Source organism: Tamandua tetradactyla, chromosome 2 (assembly GCF_023851605.1).
Source record: "Tamandua tetradactyla isolate mTamTet1 chromosome 2, mTamTet1.pri, whole genome shotgun sequence".
Taxonomy (NCBI): domain Eukaryota; kingdom Metazoa; phylum Chordata; class Mammalia; order Pilosa; family Myrmecophagidae; genus Tamandua; species Tamandua tetradactyla.
Window position 1 is genome coordinate 190,516,736 of NC_135328.1, and position 18,490 is coordinate 190,535,225.

At 38.3% G+C, this 18,490-nt stretch overlaps 1 pseudogene; it reads right to left on the bottom strand.

Moving 5' to 3' along the window:
• The window catches only part of LOC143658304 (eukaryotic translation initiation factor 2-alpha kinase 3-like), a 43,519-nt pseudogene that overhangs the window by 3,952 nt on the left and 21,077 nt on the right, over positions 1–18,490 (bottom strand).

Consider the following 18,490-nt stretch of genomic DNA (forward strand, 5'->3'; position numbering starts at 1 on the left):
TTTGGAGATATTGTCATCTTTTCTACATTGAGTCTTACAATCCATGAAAACAATGTATCTTGCCATTTATGTAAATCTTCTTTGATGTCTTTCATTAGTATTTTGTAGTTTTCAGCATAAAGATACTGTATATGTTTTGTTAAACTTATATATAAATTTTGAGCAATTGTAAACGGTATTGTTTTAAATTTTTGGTTTCCAATCATTCATTATTAGTATACAGAAATAAATTGATTTTGTATGTTGACCTTGTAAACTGAAACCTTAGTAAATATGTTATTAGTTCTAGGAGGTTTTTGTAGCTTCCTTGGGATTTTCTATATAAACAATCATTTATGAATAGGGAGAGTTTTATTTCTTCTCTTCCAGTCTGTATGCCTTTTATTTCTTTTTCTTGCTTTATTGCATTAGCTAGGATTTGCAGTATGATGTTGAATTGGAGTAGTAAGAATGGACATCCTTGGCATATTGCAGTAGGGGAAAGCATTCAGTTTTTCACCATTTGGTGTAATATTAGCTGTAGGTTTTTGGTGATGCACTTTTACAAGTTGAAAAAGTTCTCTTCTATTTCCTAGTTTGCTGTTTTGTTTTTTTTTAATTATCATGAATGGACATTAAATTTTGTCAAATAACTTTTTTGCATCGATTGATATGATTACGTGGTTCTTCTACTTTAGATTACTATTATGTGATTTCACACTAATTGATTTTCAAACATTCAATGAGACTTTGTTCCTGGGATAAACTCTGCTTAGTCATTGTGTATTATTCATTTTATATATTGCTCGATTAGATTTTGTTGAGAATTTCTGTCTATGGCCATGAAGGATGTTGATCTGTGATTTTCTTTTCTTATTTCTCTTTGATTGGTTTTGATACCAGAGAAATTTGGGCCTCATGAGTTGGGACGTATTCCCTCTTTTTCTATTTTCTGGAAGATATTGTAGGGATTGATGTTATTTCCTTCTTAAACATTTAATAAGATTTACCAGTTAAACCAATGGGTTTAGAAATTTCTATTTGGAAGATTTTTTAAAAACTTTTTTTGTGAAATATAACATATTTACAAAAAAGTGATAAATTTCAAAGTACATTTTAACAAGTAGCTACAGAACAGATTTCAATGTATGATATGGGTTACAGTTCCACAATTTCAAGTATTTCCTTCTAGTTGCTCTAAGATATTGGAGACTGAAAAGAAATATCAATATAATGATTCAGCAGTCATACTCAATTGTTAAATCTGATCTTCTCTGTGAAGCTCCTCCTTCTCCTTTGATCCTCCTCCCAGAAAGATTTTAAATTATGAGTTCAATTTCTTTTATTTTCATAGGACTATTCAGGTTATCTATTTCATCTTGGGTAAGATTTGTTAGTTTATAACTTTGAGTAATTGGTTCATTACGTTTAAGTTGTTAAATTTAAGTAGAGTTGGCTACAGTATTTTCTTATTGACCTTTTAATGTCTATGGGGTAAGGTGTGGCTACTCTTTTTTTTTTTCTTGTCAGTTTCAGTAGAGGTTTATCAATTATATTGATCTTTCCAGGAAAACAGCTTTTGGTCTCATCAATTTTCTCTGTTGTTTTTCTGTTTTCAATTTCATTGATTTCCACACTTATCTTTTTTATTTCTATCCTTCTACTTGCTTTGGGCTTATTTTTCTTTTCTTTTTCTAATTTTTTAGAAGCATAGATTATTGATTTGAGACCGTTCATTTTTTCTAAGATAAATATTTAATGCTAAAAATTTCCCTTTAAGCACTGCTTTAGTTGCATCACACATATTTTGAAATGTATTTTCATTTTTATTCAGTTCAAATATTTTATAAATTTCTTTGAGAGTTTTTCTTTGACCCATGGAATATTTAGAAGTATATTGTTTAATTTCCAAGTGTTTGAAGGTTTCCTGATATCTTACTGTTATTGATTTCTAGTTTAATTCCATTATAGTCAGAGAACTAATTTATGATTTTGATTTTTTAAATATTTTTTACGGTTTGTTTTATATCCCAGGACATTGTCTACCTCAGTGAGTGTTACACCTGTGTGTGAAAATGACATATGTTCTGCTATGGTTGGGTGGTGAGCTGGTTTAAAAGGAAGTATGCCCCCTAGAAAAGCCATGTTTTAATCAAAATATCATTTCATAAAGGTAGAATAATCTCTATTCAATACTGTATGTTTGAAACTGTAATCAGATCATCTCGCTGGATGATGTGATTTAGTCAAGAATGGTTGTTAGACTGGATTAGGGGGACAACATGTCTCCACCCATTTGGGTGGGTCTTGATTGGTTTATTGGAGTCCTATAAAAGGGGAATAAGAGATTCAGAGAGAGCAGAGAATGCTGCAGCACCATGAAGCAGAGAGTCCACAAACCAGCGACCTCTGGAGATGAAGAAGGAAAATGCCTCCCAGGGAGCTTCATGAAACAGGAAGCCAGGAGAGAAAGTAGCAGATGATGGCTTGCTCACCATGTGCCCATCCAGCTGAGAGAGAAACTGTGACTGTTCACCACGTGCCTTCTCAGATGAGACAGATACCCTGAACTCCATCAGTCTTCTTGAACCAAGGTATCTTTCCCTGGATGCCTTTGATTGGACGTTTCTATAGACTTGTTTTAATTGGACGTTTTCTTGGCCCTAGAACTTTAAACTAGCAACTTATCAAATTCCCCATTTTAAAAGCCATTCTGTTTCTGGTATATGAAATAAACTTTGATTTTAATATAGCCACTCCAGTTGTATTTTGATTTGTTTTTGCATAGTATATCTTCCATCCTTTTACTTTTAACCTGCCTATATCATTATATTTGAAGTGTGTTTCTTGTAGACAGTATATAGTGGGGTCATTTAAAAAATTCCATGCTGGCTAGCTCTTCCTTTTAAATGATGTTTATAGACCATCTCTATTTAATGTAACTATTTATATACCTGGATTTTGGTACACTATGATGCTTTGGTGCTGGTTAAGACCCACTCTGGGATCTATGCATGGTCCTACTGGCATTCTTCCTGGAAACTCCAATAAGGACTGAGATTAAACTTTCTGCCGGTGTAGCAGAATAAGCACCTAGACTTTAAGTTTATTATAAGAAAATAAAGAAATATGTTATTTCCTACATCCCTGAGTATTCCCTAAAATTAGACGAAGCAACTTGGTTCCTTGACTTACCTCATTTCAATAAGTATCTGGAGAGGCCCCAGTAGCAGTCAAGTGATAGCCCCAGGAGAATTCCCAGTATCTCATTTATAACATGTGATATTCATATCCCTTATGTGAACACTCAAATGTTAAGAATATCCTACTTTGGGTCCAAATGTGGGAATTCAGAAATAATGAGAGTTATTCTTTGTACGACTTTGCTCCTTTATTCTTTGTATTATGAACCCAAATAAATAGACTTCACTCATTTGTTTTTAATTTTAAAAAAGTTTCATTAAATCATTTAGACTGGAAAAAGTTACAATAGTTAACACACTTGAGTGCATTCTGTACACCACCAACCCTTGGATTGATTTCATAATTTTTATAAATAAAAAATAAACATATTTGTAGTGAAAAATTTAAAAAAAGGTAAGTTAGATGATTAAATGTTATCTACAATCAGTCTGGGTGGAGAAATAACTGACAGGATTACATGTAAGATACCTAAGATTTCATTAGGCTTAAAAAGTCCAGAATAGAAGTTAGTTCTAATATATGATTCATACGGCTTTTTTTTTTTAATCTCCAAAGCAGAACTTTAAACCAATTTACATAAAAAAAAAACTTCATGTTCCCTTTACTGGAGGTGAAAGTACAAAAAGCCCTTAGAAATAGTTATTTAGTTCTACAAATATCATTAGAAAACTAGCTATGGACATAAACCATTGTTCAATTTGTGCTACTTGTCCTCAAAACTAACGGAAAGTCCTAAATTACCCACCAGGGACAAAAAAGGAATCAGCTCTTTTTGGGAATCAGTTTCAAAATTACCATCAAATATCTAGAAAACCTATTTCTAGAACTATAGCTTCCACATGTGAGGACTTGTGTTCTTCTGTACTATAAAAATATTCCATTTTAATTCTCTCTAAATGTTTTAGAAATCACTTCTTCCTCCTTACAGAATTTGGCCAGCCAGTTTCAAGAGAACCATGAAGCAAAAGGACCACATATGAAAAGTTTAGCAATAGCTTCTGTTTGAATGTAGAAAAAATTTGAGAGTTGACTCAAATTAGGTTATACCTCAAAATACAGTTTAAATTTGACTTAGAAAAAGGAGCCTAAAATAAAATTGAGCAAAGAATAAATTTTCAAGTTCACAGTTTTGGAAAGCCACGTTCCTGAGAAATGGGCTATTTTGTGTCACCTCTTCACAATGTGAGCACATCTTAAGCCTAACTGCCTGGCAAGGGCTGTGAGAGGTGCTCAACGATCTTGAATGCTTTGATTCTGATGAGCTCAAGGAGCGCTGCCTGACCACAGTTTTTTCTGGAGGCTCCAAGTCTTCAAATACAGCATTTTCAATGTTATCTGTAGCTTTGGGCCATTCCAGGGGGGATGGAGAGAGCATGTGTTGAACCATTTCTGAGTAAATAGTGATGAAAATTTGAGATTTCTTACATCACTTAAAGTTTTGACCCTTTCTATCTGCTTACTGAATGGATACAGCAATTCAAATAGAATCAGGCCTAAAGAAACAATGTCCATCTTGTGAGAGTAGTTGTTTCCATGAATTTACTCTGAGCTCATGTACAGTTTGGTTCCCATTTGTCCTGTGTGCCAAGCATAGGCTGGCACTGGGATTAGAACCACCTGCTCCTCCTTGTTCTGGTCCATTACAATCACTAATCCAAAGTTTCCAACCTTTACCACATCAGCCATTGTAAAGAATATGTTTGAAGGCTTCGGGTCCCTGTGCGTGAGTCCTTTACTATGCAAAAACTCCACTGTCTCCGCTATCTGCAGGAAGATAGGCACATAAATGTCCTCTCTCTTTCCTCTTTGGTACATCATCTATTCATCCAGTATTTGAGGTTTATCTTTCTGCACGGTTGTATCTGAATGTAAAGATACACCTTGGGTGAACTGGGCTGGAGGTTTTCAGCAGTGTTCTTAGTAAGATCTAAACTCAAAGTGGTTGGTCTTGAAGGAGAAGTAGACAAAGTAACTTCAGAGGAAGAATTGCTACTGGAATGCTTGAAACTGTTTAGTTTATTAGCATAGCGGTTGACAGTATGCAGTCTGGTTTTTTTGGGGTGGGGGTGGGGGGTGGGGGGCGGTGTATAGTCTGGGAATCAAACCTGGGTCTCCTGCGTGGAAGGCGAGTATTCTACCACTGAACCACCCGTGCACCCTGCAGTTTGTTGGTTTTGAGCTCTTCTCTGCTGGATGCATTATCACAGCCAGAATTTTCAAATACTATAGAAGAGAGGTTGTCTCCCTTGACCATATTCTAGGAAACGCTTCAGAAGGACAAAGTTCAAAGCAGTGCCTCTTATGCCATCTATAGTATCATCTTCTGTTTCACAGTCTGTAAGGCAACTGTCCTGGAGGTTGTATGCTGGATCCCCTGACCCATTGAAATTTCCAGGGTCAGTTCCTGAGAATCCCAGCAGAGAGAAGTGGCTCTCAGATGAACTTGTCTGGCCACAGAAAATTCCTACTGAAAAAGACCCCCTTCTTTCTGTTGAAGGAGCTATGATTTCAATAGGTTGTTTTGTAGAGAAAAAATCCATTCTGTGTATTTTAACTGATGGCATATCTATTGGGCTAGGAGAACTGAATGGCCAGTCTGTGCTTTCATCTTTCAACAAAATTTCATCCATCTTTTCTGACCACTTCTCTGGTGGTGCTTCCAACCAGGAAGCTTTAACTTCTCATATTACCTCTTCCCAAGCCAATTCCTAATTGGGGAGATGGATCCTTTTGATGGCATAATTGCAGTCATCTACTTTGTTTCTAGCTTCAAAGACAGTTCCAAACCCACCACAACTCATGCACTGAATTGGTTCAAAATCTGCTAGATATTGATACATATCCAGATTTTAAAATGTCATTTCAGCTACAATCATTGGTTTCACTACTTACAGAATTACAGTTTGACACTGAATTTCAGATTCCTTCATCTGTGAGGATGAGTATGACAAAGTCTATACACAGTAAAAGTTGGTGCTATGATACAAAACAGAATAGTTTCGACTATGTATTTCTGCTAGTGAAGAAAACAGGATCCTTTATGTGGATATTCTTATAATTTGGGTTGTTGAGAAACCTGACTGTGATCTGTGTGCTCCATTTACTCCTTTTCCTTTTGTAGTACCTTAGATAATAACCAGTATCATAAGGATACTGCAAAATTAAAAGTGTGCCATTACTGTATTCTTCATAAGAAAACTTATTGTTACTAAGACATTTGTCAAATTCATTAGACCCAACAGACAGGAGTTCTAGAAGGAGAGTGAATTAAGGGCTTCCATATGATCCTTGGCAAAGCAATAACTAACTGCCTTTTTATTATTGACAGATTCCAAGGCCTTGGGACTTGGAGGAAACTTTTCTGAAATTCTGACTGATGACTGCAGGTACACCTGGCCTCTGTACATTCCCAAGTAGACACTGTTCTCTGTGGCTCCTCGGGCACCTACTCCAATGTGGTCTTTGTCTTCTAAAATGCTATGTGGTCAGGTGTGTCACTTGTATCATCAAAAAGACTGGAATGACTTTGCCATCCTTAACCAACCAGGTGGATGCAAATGGAGGACCAAACTGATATTGCCATTCCAGATGTTCTCCTCCCTTCTTAATAAACATTACGACCTTCCAGTCAGGAACAGAGACTTTTATCACTGTGTCCATCCTGACAGCTTCCTGTTCTTCCATTTCTGAAATTATTTTAGGCTTTCCTTTGTTCCTACTGGGCTTAAAGATACTTTCAATAAATCCAGCTCTAGTTTCCGTGTCTGGAATATACCCAAGTTCAAAGCGACCAACACTGAAATTCTACTTCTCATTGCTACTATGAGGTCCAACAGCTCTGATGGTTTTCTGGGTGCGTTGCAGAAGCAAGATATCTTCTTGTTCCATTTCGTTATTCCATCCTCAACAACCCAAAGCTAACAGATATACCCACCTTTCCAGTATATGCACTGAGTCCATATACAGTGAGAAACTTTCCTCCAACTAAAAGGAGATCATCTTCAAATTTATAAGAAGATTCAAGGAATGATTCAAAGGAACTCTTTCCATGCTCTCGCGGTCTCCGTCCACTGAAAGAGATCTCCATCCAGGGAAGGAATGATTCTCTTATTCCCAAATACCTCTGGTTTGCTAAGGCTGGATGAAACCAAGGACTAGAGACTACGTCCAAATCCCACTGTTTTTTAACATAATTCTCAGGATCCAAAGCAGCAATTCGCCCATCTAAGTTTTTATATCCAGTCCTGTTGCACAGTCTGTATCCTTTCAGCTCCAATTACCCCTTCTCTTTTTTTTTTTTTAATTAACGGAAAAAATGAAATTAACCAACATTTAGAAATCATACCATTCTACATATGCAATCAGTAATTCTTAACATCATCACATAGATGCATGATCATCGTTTCTTAGTACATTTGCATCGGTTTAGAAGAACTAGCAACACAACCGAAAAAGATATAGAATGTTAATATAGAGAAAAAAATAAAAGTAATAAGTAAAAACAAAACAAAACAAAACAAAACAAAACAAAAACCTATAGCTCAGATGCAGCTTCATTCAGTGTTTTAACATGATTACTTTACAATTAGGTATTATTGTGCTGTCCATTTTTGAGTTTTTGTATCTAGTCCTGTTGCACAGTCTGCATCGCTTCAGCTCCAATTGCCAATCATCTTACCCTGTTTCTACCTCCTGCTGGACTCTGTTACCAATGACATTCCACATTTATTCTCGAATGTCCGTTCACATCAGTGGGACCATACAGTATTTGTCCTTTAGTTTTTGGCTAGACTCACTCAGCATAATGTTCTCTAGGTCCATCCATGTTATTACATGCTTCATAAGTTTATCCTGTCTTAAAGCTGCATAATATTCCATCGTATGTATATACCACAGTTTGTTTAGCCACTCGTATGTTGATGGACATTTTGGCTGTTTCCATCTCTTTGCAATTGTAAATAACGCTGCTATAAACATTGGTGTGCAAATGTCCGTTTGTGTCTTTGCCCTTAAGTCCTCTGAGTAGATTCCCAGCAATGGTATTGCTGGGTCGTATGGCAGTTCTATATTCAGCTTTTTGAGGAACCGCCAAACTGCCTTCCACAGTGGTTGCACCTTTTGACATTCCCACCAACAGTGGATAAGTGTGCCTCTTTCTCCGCATCCTCTCCAGCACTTGTCATTTTCTGTTTTGTTGATAATGGCCATTCTGGTGGGTGTGAGATGATATCTCATTGTGGTTTTGATTTGCATTTCTCTAATGGCCAGGGACATTGAGCATCTCTTCATGTGCCTTTTGGCCATTTGTATTTCCTCTTCTGATAGGTGTCTGTTCAAGTCTTTTTCCCATTTTGTAATTGGGTTGGCTGTCTTTTTGTTGTTGAGTTGAACAATCTCTTTATAAATTCTGGATACTAGACCTTTATCTGATATATCATTTCCAAATATTGTCTCCCATTGTGTAGGCTGTCTTTCTACTTTCTTGATGAAGTTCTTTGATGCACAAAAGTGTTTAATTTTGAGGAGCTCCCATTTATTTATTTCCTTCTTCAGTGTTCTTTCTTTAGGTTTAAGGTCCATAAAACTGCCTCTAGTTGTAAGATCCATAAGATATCTCCCAACATTTTCCTCTATCTGTTTTATGGTCTTAGACCTAATGTTTAGATCTTTGATCCATTTTGAGTTAACTTTTGTATAGGGTGTGAGAGATGGGTCTTCTTTCATTCTTCTGCATATGGATATACAGTTCTCTAGGCACCATTTATTGAAGAGACTGTTCTGTCCCAGGTGAGTTGGCTTGACTGCCTTATCAAAGATCAAATGTCCATAGATGAGAGGGTCTATATCTGAGCACTCTATTCGATTCCATTGGTTGATATATCTATCTTTATGCCAACACCATGCTGTTTTGACCACTGTGGCTTCATAATATGCCTTAAAGTCAGGCAGCGCAAGACCTCCAGCTTTGTTTTTTTTCCTCAAGATGTTTTTAGCAATTTGGGGCACCCTGCCCTTCCAGATAAATTTGCTTATTGGTTTTTCTATTTCTGAAAAATAAGTTGTTGGGATTTTGATTGGTATTGCATTGAATCTGTAAATCAATTTAGGTAGGATTGACATCTTAACTATATCCATGAACACGGTATGCCCCTTCATCTATTTAGGTCTTCTGTGATTTCTTTTAACAGTTTTTTGTAGTTTTCTCTGTATAGGTCTTTTGTCTCTTTAGTTAAATTTATTCCTAGGTATTTTATTCTTTTAGTTGCAATTGTAAATGGGATTCGTGTCTTGATTTCCCCCTCAGCTTGTTCATTACTAGTGTATAGAAATGCTACAGATTTTTGAATGTTGATCTTGTAACCTGCTACTTTGCTGTACTCATTTATTAGCTCTAGTAGTTTTGTTGTGGATTTTTCCGGGTTTTTGACGTATAGTATCATATCGTCTGCAAACAGTGATAGTTTTACTTCTTCCTTTCCAATTTTGATGCCTTGTATTTCTTTTTCCTGTCTAATTGCTCTGGCTAGAACCTCCAGCACAATGTTGAATAATAGTGGTGATAGTGGACATCCTTGTCTTGTTCCTGATCTTAGGGGGAAAGTTTTCAATTTTTCCCCATTGAGGATGATATTAGCTGTGGGTTTTTCATATATTCCCTCTATCATTTTAAGGAAGTTCCCTTGTATTCCTATCTTTTGAAGTGTTTTCAACAGGAAAGGATGTTGAATCTTGTCGAATGCCTTCTCTGCATCAATTGAGAGATCATGTGATTTTTCTGCTTTGATTTGTTGATATGGTGTATTACATTAATTGATTTTCTTATGTTGAACCATCCTTGCATACCTGGGATGAATCTTACTTGGTCATGATGTATAATTCTTTTAATGTGTTGTTGGATACGATTTGCTAGAATTTTATTGAGGATTTTTGCATCTATATTCATTAGAGAGATTGGCCTGTAGTTTTCTTTTTTTGTAATATCTTTGCCTGGTTTTGGTATGAGGGTGATGTTGGCTTCATAGAATGAATTAGGTAGTTTTCCCTCCACTTCGATTTTTTTGAAGAGTTTGAGGAGCGTTGGTACTAATTCTTTCTGGAATGTTTGATAGAATTCACATGTGAAGCCGTCTGGTCCTGGACTTTTCTTTTTAGGAAGCTTTTGAATGACTGATTCAATTTCTTTACTTGTGATTGGTTTGTTGAGGTCATCTATGTCTTCTTGAGTCAAAGTTGGTTGTTCCTGTCTTTCCAGGAACCCGTCCATTTCCTCTAAATTGTTGTATTTATTAGCGTAAAGTTGTTCATAGTATCCTGTTATTACCTCCTTTATTTCTGTGAGGTCAGTAGTTATGTCTCCTCTTCCATTTCTGATCTTATTTATTTGCATCCTCTCTCTTCTTCTTTTTGTCAGTCTTGCTAAGGGCCCATCAATCTTATTGATTTTCTCATAGAACCAACTTCTGGCCTTATTGATTTTCTCTATTGTTTTCATGTTTTCAATTTCATTTATTTCTGCTCTGATCTTTATTATTTCTTTCCTTTTGCTTGCTTTGGGATTAGTTTGCTGTTCTTTCTCCAGTTCTTCCAAGTGAACAGTTAATTCCTGCGCTTTTGCCTTTTCTTCTTTTCTGATATAGGCATTTAGGGAAATAAATTTCCCTCTTAGCACTGCCTTTGCTGCATCCCATAAGTTTTGATATGTTGTGTTTTCATTTTCATTCGCCTCGAGGTATTTACTGATTTCTCTAGCAATTTCTTCTTTGACCCACTGGTTGTTTAAGAGTGTGCTGTTGAGCCTCCACGTATTTGTGAATTTTCTGGCACTCTGCCTATTATTGATTTCCAACTTCATTCCTTTACGATCCGAGAAAGTGTTGTGTATGATTTCAATCTTTTTAAATTTGTTAAGACTTGCTTTGTGACCCAGCATATGGTCTATCTTTGAGAATGATCCATGAGCACTTGAGAAAAAGGTGTATCCTGCTGTTGTGGGATGTAATGTCCTATAAATGTCTGTTAGGTCTAGCTCATTTATAGTAATATTCAGATTCTCTATTTCTTTTTTTTTAATTTTTTTTATTAATCAAAAAAAAGAAAAGAAATTAACACAACATTTAGAAATCATTCCATTCTACACATGCACTCAGTAATTCTTAGTATCATCACATAGATGTATGATCATCATTTCTTAGTACATTTGCATCGATTTAGGAAAAGAACTAGCAAAACAGCAGAAAAAGATATAGAATATTAATATAGAGAAGAGAATTAAAATAATAATACTAATAAATATATATATATATAAAAAGGAAAAAGAAAAAACAAAAACAAAAGATACAAACACACAAACAAGCAAACAAAAAACCATATTTCAGGTGCAGCTTCATTCAGTGTTCCAACCTAGTTAGATTACACTTAGGTATTATTGTGCTGTCCATTTTTGAGTTTTTGTATCTAGTCCTGTTGCACAGTCTGTATCCCTTCAGCTCCAATTACCCATTATCTTACCCTGTTTCTAACTCCTGCTGGTCTCTGTTACCAATGATATATTCCAAGCTGATTCTCGAATGTCGGTTCACATCAGTGGGACCATACAGTATTTGTCCTTTAGTTTTGGGCTAGACTCACTCAGCATAATGTTCTCTAGGTCCATCCATGTTATTACATGCTTCATAAGTTTAGTCTGTCTTAAAGCTGCATAATATTCCATCGTAGGTATACGCCACAGTTTGTTTAGCCACTCGTCTGTTGATGGACATTTTGGCTGTTTCCATATCTTTGCAATTGCAGATAATGCTTCTATAAACACTGGTGTGCAAATGTCCGTCTGTGTCTTTGCCCTTAAGTCCTTTGAGTAGATACCTAGCAGTGGTATTGCTGGGTCGTAATCCATTCTGCCAGTCTTTGTCTTTTGATTGGGAAATTCAGTCCATTAACTTTTAGTGTTATTGCTGTTTGGATAATATTTTCCTCTAACATTTTGCCTTTTGTATTATATATATCATATCTGATTTTCCTTCTTTCTACACTTTACTCCATACCTCTCTCTTCTGTCTTTTCGTATCTGACTCTAGTGCTCCCTTTAGTATTTCTTGCAGAGCTGGTCTCTTGGTCACAAATTCTCTCAGTGACTTTTTGTCTATAAATGTTTTAATTTCTCCTTCATTTTTGAAGGACAATTTTGCTGGATATAGGAGTCTTGGTTGGCAGTTTTTCTCTTTTAGTAATTTAAATATATCATCCCACTGTCTTCTAGCTTCCATGGTTTCTGCTGAGAAATCTACACATAGTCTTATTGGGTTTCCCTTGTATGTGACAGCTTGTTTTTCTCTTGCTGCTTTCAAGATCCTCTCTTTCTCTTTGACCTCTGACATTCTAACTAGTAAATGTCTTGGAGAACGCCTATTTGGGTCTATTCTCTTTGGGGTGCGCTGCACTTCTTGGATCTGTAAATTTAGGTCTTTCATAAGAGTTGGGAAATTTTCAGTGATAATTTCTTCCATTAGTTTTTCTCCTCCTTTTCCCTTCTCTTCTCCTTCTGGGACACCCACAGCACGTATATTTGTGCGCTTCATATTGTCATTCAGTTCCCTGATCCCCTGCTCAAGTTTTTCCATTCTTTTCCCTATACTTTCTGTTTCTTTTTGGAATTCAGATGTTCCATCCTCCAGTTCACTAATTGTAGCTTCTGTCTCTTTAGATCTACCATTGTAGGTATCCATTGTTTTTTCCATTTTTTCTTCTTTGTCCTTCACTCCCATAAGTTCTGTGATTTGTTTTTTCAGATTTTCTATTTCTTCTTTTTGTTCAGCCCATGTCTTCTTCATGTCCTCCCTCAATTTATTGATTTGGTTTTTGAAGAGTTTTTCCATTTCTGTTCGTATATTCAGCATTAGTTGTCTCAGCTCCTGTATCTCATTTGAACTATTGGTTTGTTCCTTTGACTGGGCCATATCTTCAATTTTCCGAGCATCATCCATTATTTTCTGCTGGTGTCTGGGCATTTGATCAGATTTCCCTGGGTGTGAGACCCAGCTGGTTGAAAGGTTTTTCTGTGAAATCTCTGGGCTCTGTTTTTCTTTTCCTGCCCAGTAGGTGGTGCTCGTGGCGCTCGTCTGTCTGCGGGGCAGTCGGCCCGGGAAACCGCGCGTGGAGGCGGGGGTCGCTGGCCACCGCGGCTTGAGGGAGTGCCGGTCCAAATTGCCCAGCTGTCCCAAGACACCAAGCGTGACGGGAGGGCCCCGCTATCCAACGTTCCCAGTCAGACCGGGGAGCCACGTGCGTGGAGGGGACCCCAGTCGCCAGCCGCCCCGCCCGGGAAAATGCGCGCCCCTCGGGTATCTCACCGCAGCGGATTCTCCCTGCCCATTCAGCCATTCCAGAATGGGGTACGCTGTCTTTTTGGTCTCTGTCGTGACTCCGGGAGCTGTTTCGTATTGTTTCTGTTTCTTTAGTTGCTTTTCTGGAGGAGGAACTAAGACCCATGCGTCTTACTAAGCTGCCATCTTCTCCCAGATTCTCTATTTCTTTATTGATCCTCTGTCTAGATGTTCTGTCCATTGATGAGAGTGGGGAATTGAAGTCTCCAACTATTATGGTATTTGTGTCTATTTCCCTTTCCAGTGTTTGCAGTGTATTCCTCACGTATTTTGGGGCATTCTGGTTCGGTGCGTAAATATTTATGATTGTTATGTCTTCTTGTTTAATTGCCCCTTTTATTAGTAGATAGTGTCCTTCTTTGTCTCTTTTAACTGTTTTACATTTGAAGTCTAATTTGTTGGATATTAGTATACCCACTCCTGCTCTTTTCTGGTTGTTATTTGCATGAAATATCTTTTCCCAACCTTTCACTTTCAACCTATGTTTATCTTTGGGTCTAAGATGTGTTTCCTGTAGACAGCATATAGAAGGATCCTGTTTTTTAATCCATTCTGCCAGTCTATGTCTTTTGATTGGGGAATTCAGTCCATTAACATTTAGTGTTATTACTGTTTGGATAATATTTTCCTCTAACATTTTGCCTTTTGTATTATATATATCATATCTGACTTTCCTTCTTTCTACACTCTTCTCCATACCTCTCTCTTCTGTCTTTTCGTATCTGACTCTAGTGCTCCCTTTAGTATTTCTTGCAGAGCTGGTCTCTTGGTCACAAATTCTCTCAGTGACTTTTTGTCTGAGAATGTTTTAATTTCTCCCTCATTGTTGAAGGATAATATTGCTGGATATAGGAGTCTTGGTTGGCAGTTTTTCTCTTTTAGTAATTTAAATATATCATCCCACTGTCTTCTAGCTTCCATGGTTTCTGCTGAGAAATCTACACATAGTCTGATTGGGTCTCCCTTGTATGTGATGGATTGTTTTTCTCTTGCTGCTTTCAAGATCCTCTCTTTCTCTTTGACCTCTGACATTCTAACTAGTAAGTGTCTTGGAGAATGCCTATTTGGGTCTAATCTCTTTGGGGTGCGCTGCACTTCTTGGATCTGTAATTTCAGGTCTTTCATAAGAGTTGGGATATTTTCAGTGATAATTTCTTCCATTAGTTTTTCTCCTCCTTTTCCCTTCTCTTCTCCTTCTGGGACACCCACAACACATATATTTGTGCGCTTCATATGGTCCTTGAGTTCCCTGATACCCTGTTCAAATTTTTCCATTCTTTTCCCGATAGTTTCTGTTTCTTTTTGGAATTCAGGTGTTCCATCCTCCAAATCACTAATTCTATCTTCTGTCTCTTTGAGTCTATCATTGTAGGTATCCATTGTTTTTCCATCTTTTCTACTTTGTCCTTCACTTCCATAAGTTCTGCGATTTGTTTTTTCAGTTTTTCTATTTCTTCTTTATGTTCAGCCCATGTCTTCTTCATGTCCTCCCTCAATTTATCGATTTCGTTTTTGAAGAGGTTTTCCATTTCTGTTCGTATATTCAGCATTAGTTGTCTCAGCTCCTGTATCTCATTTGAACTATTGGTTTGTTCCTTTGACTGGGCCATATTTTCAATTTTTTGAGCGTGATCCGTTATCTTCTGCTGGCGTCTGTGCATTTAGACAGATTTCCCTGGGTGTTGGATCCAAAAGTTTGGAAGATTTTTCTGTGAAATCTCTGGGTTCTGTTTTTTTTTTTTTTATCCTGCCCAGTAGGTGGCGCTTGTGGCACACGTTTGTCTGCGGGTCCCACCAGTAAAAGGTGCTGTGGGTCCTTTAACTTTGGAAAACTCTCGCCGTCAGGGAGGTTCGCTAGCCGAAGCAGCTTGGAAGAGTGCCAGCCGGCCCGGGGTCCGAACGCTGGGAGGGTCGCTGGCCGCCGCAGCCCGGGAAAGTGCCTGTCTGAATTTCCTAGTCAGCCCGGGGTGCCAAGCATGCCGGGAGGGCGCCAGCCGCAGCGGCCCGCCCAGGAGTGTGCACCGTTCCCGGGGAGTCATGGGTTTGGAAGGGCCCCCCCCGTCACTGTTCTCCGCGGCCTGGGGATTTCCGATCCAATTCTCTCAGTTGGTCTGGGGGGCCGCGCATGGTGTGGGCACCAGCCGCCGCGGTTTGAGGGGACCGCCTGTCCAATTCTCCCAGCCGGCCCGGGAAGGGGAAGGGAGTGACTCCGGCCACTTGCCGCCCCGCCCGGTGCAGCCTGCGCCCCTCGGCGATCTCACCAGAGCAGGTTCTCTCAGCCAGCCAGCTGTTCCAGGATGGGGTACGCTGTCTTTTTTATCTCTGTCGTGGCTTTGGGAGCTGTTCTGTATTGTTTCTACTCCCCTAGTAGCTGTTCTGGAGGAGAAACTAAGATCCACGCGTCTTACTAAGCCGCCATCTTCTCCGGAAGTCCAATTCGCCCATCTAGAAGTGCTGATAATCACCAATGATCTGCCGTGGGGCCGCAGCTCCACTTCGTGGTTCGGCCAGGCTGCCGGGGCTCCTGCCTTCCCTGCTGCCAAGTCTCAGACCCTGCAGCGGCCTGAGTGACTTGCTCCGACATAGCCTATCGAGCCCACTCTCTGCGCCTGTAGCCCCACCATTGGCTGCGCCCTGCCACACCTGACTCCGGCCTGACTTCATTCATTTTTTTTTTTTTTAACATTTTAAGTTGGGGATGTAACATATATTCAAAGAAACAAAAGAAAAAGCAATAATTTTCAAAATACACTTCAACAAGTAGTTACAGAACAGATTTCAGAGTTTATTATGGGTTACCATTCCAGTATTTCAGATTTTTCCTTCTAGCTGCTCCAAAACATTGGAGGCTAGAAGAAATAGCAATATAATGATTCAGCAGTCATGCTCATTTGTTAAATCCTATTTTCTTTGTAATAACTCCTCCTTCTCCTTCCCCAATCTACAAGAATCTTCAAATGCTCATTCTGACTTTTTCACGTTGAGAAGGGTCGTGAACGCTAAAGGATAGGGGGATGTAATTAATTGATAATCATGGAGAGGCTGATCCTCCTGTGTTTCAGGATTTGCCTGCCTTCTGGAAATTATAGGTTCCAGGAAAGCAAACTTAGTGATGAAATTTTTATAGGGTCTCAGTTCGAGCCCTAGTTGTTCTTAAGAGTCAACAGGAGTGACGTTTGGGGTTTAGCAAACCATGACAATCAGCACTATCTAACTGAAGAGCAGCCTCCAAAATAGCCTCTTGACTTTATTTGATCTCTCTTAGCCACTGATGCCTTATTTTATTATACTTCTATCCCCCCTTTTGGTCAGGAAGGCATCCTTGATCCCAGATGCCAGGGCCAGACTCATACCTGGGAGCCACACCCCACTTTGTCAGAGAAACTTTCACCACTGAGTGTCATGTATCACAAAGGGGGAAGGGTAATGATTTTCCTTGCAGGGTTGGATTTAGAGGTAGTGGTGGGGGGAGGTGGCAAATCTGAGCAACAAAAGAGATTTCCTGGAAGCAACACTTAGGCCTACTTATAGGTAGTCTTTGCTTGTCCACTACAGAAATAAGCTTCATAAGGGTAAACCTCAAAATCAAGGGCTTTGCCTATTTTCTTGAGAGTCCCAATGGTTGAGAGGATAACTGGGGTTTCCCAGAAGGAAAAGTTTAATAGCTCCTATCAATACAGACTTCATTCATTTTTAAGAGCTTGGTGGTAAAATTGTTTCATGTGATCATCCCATATGGGTGGTGCATCTGTTTAGCATAGTGGGTGCAAATAATACACAACCCAACTTTAACAGGTTTAAACAGTAAAAGGCAATTTATTAATCATAAAATTGAAAAGTAAGTAGGGAGGTAAGCCCCAGACTTGGTTCACTCAAGTCTGCGTGCCATTTTTCTCTAATTCTCTCAGCTTTGCCCTCTTTGGTTGACTATATTCTCAAGATGGCTTCCTCAAAGAGGCTATTCTTCCTCTGTGACAGTGAGAAAGAGGATTTCTCTTTCCACAACTATTGGACCAACTGACCTATTTGGAGTATTGTGCTGTTTCTGAACCAATCAACATGGTAAGGAGACTGGGATATTGTTATTGAATTCTATCAGTCAGGGTCCATCCCTAAACTTGAGGGATAGGGTTTGTCCCATCCGAAGCACATGACTGCCACACAATGGGAAGGGTGGGAATGTAGGATTGTATAGGACATTTTCAGTACATTTAAAAAACTGGATTCACAGAAAGAAGATAGGGAGAAAATATGCTAAATGTGAAGAATAGTTGTCTTTGAGAAAGACTGAGTGTGGCTTTCTTTGTCCCTTTCCTTTTTACTTTTTAAATTTCTAGGTGTTTCTCCCTACCATAATTCTGCATCATTTTTATGATGGGGAAAAAAAAAAGGGCCCACAATCTTCAATAGGGGAGAATAAGAATGAGTCATAATTCTGTTTTTCTTCTTGAAGAGCCCTTCTCCTTCTCCAAAGCTCCTTATACTAAAGAATAACAAATTAAAGGCATCCTAATAATGTATAACATCTTGTTTCAGTACAACAATTGAGATATATTTGGGGGTTTTAGTTGCTGGTTATCAAACATACAAATTAAAATGAAACTTTATGGGTGGGTCCTTTTCTTCATCTCTGCCTGACATGCACTTTTTTTTTTTTTTGAATCTCTTTCTGAAATTGCATGTCTTTTGTCCCTAACTGCTGTCTCCTAGTACCTAACACTGTACTGGACATAGAGTTGTCACTTGGTAAATGTTTCTTTTATGAATGGATGGGTAAATGAATTCTTCCTGCCTTAGAAATTTTTGTTTCTATCTCTCATCATTACTGTCTCTGAACTATGAATTGAAATGACGAAGTGCTGAATAAATTAATCTTGAAACTGGCTTGTTTTTTTCAACTGTGTTAAAACATTTCAGGGGTTCAGCAT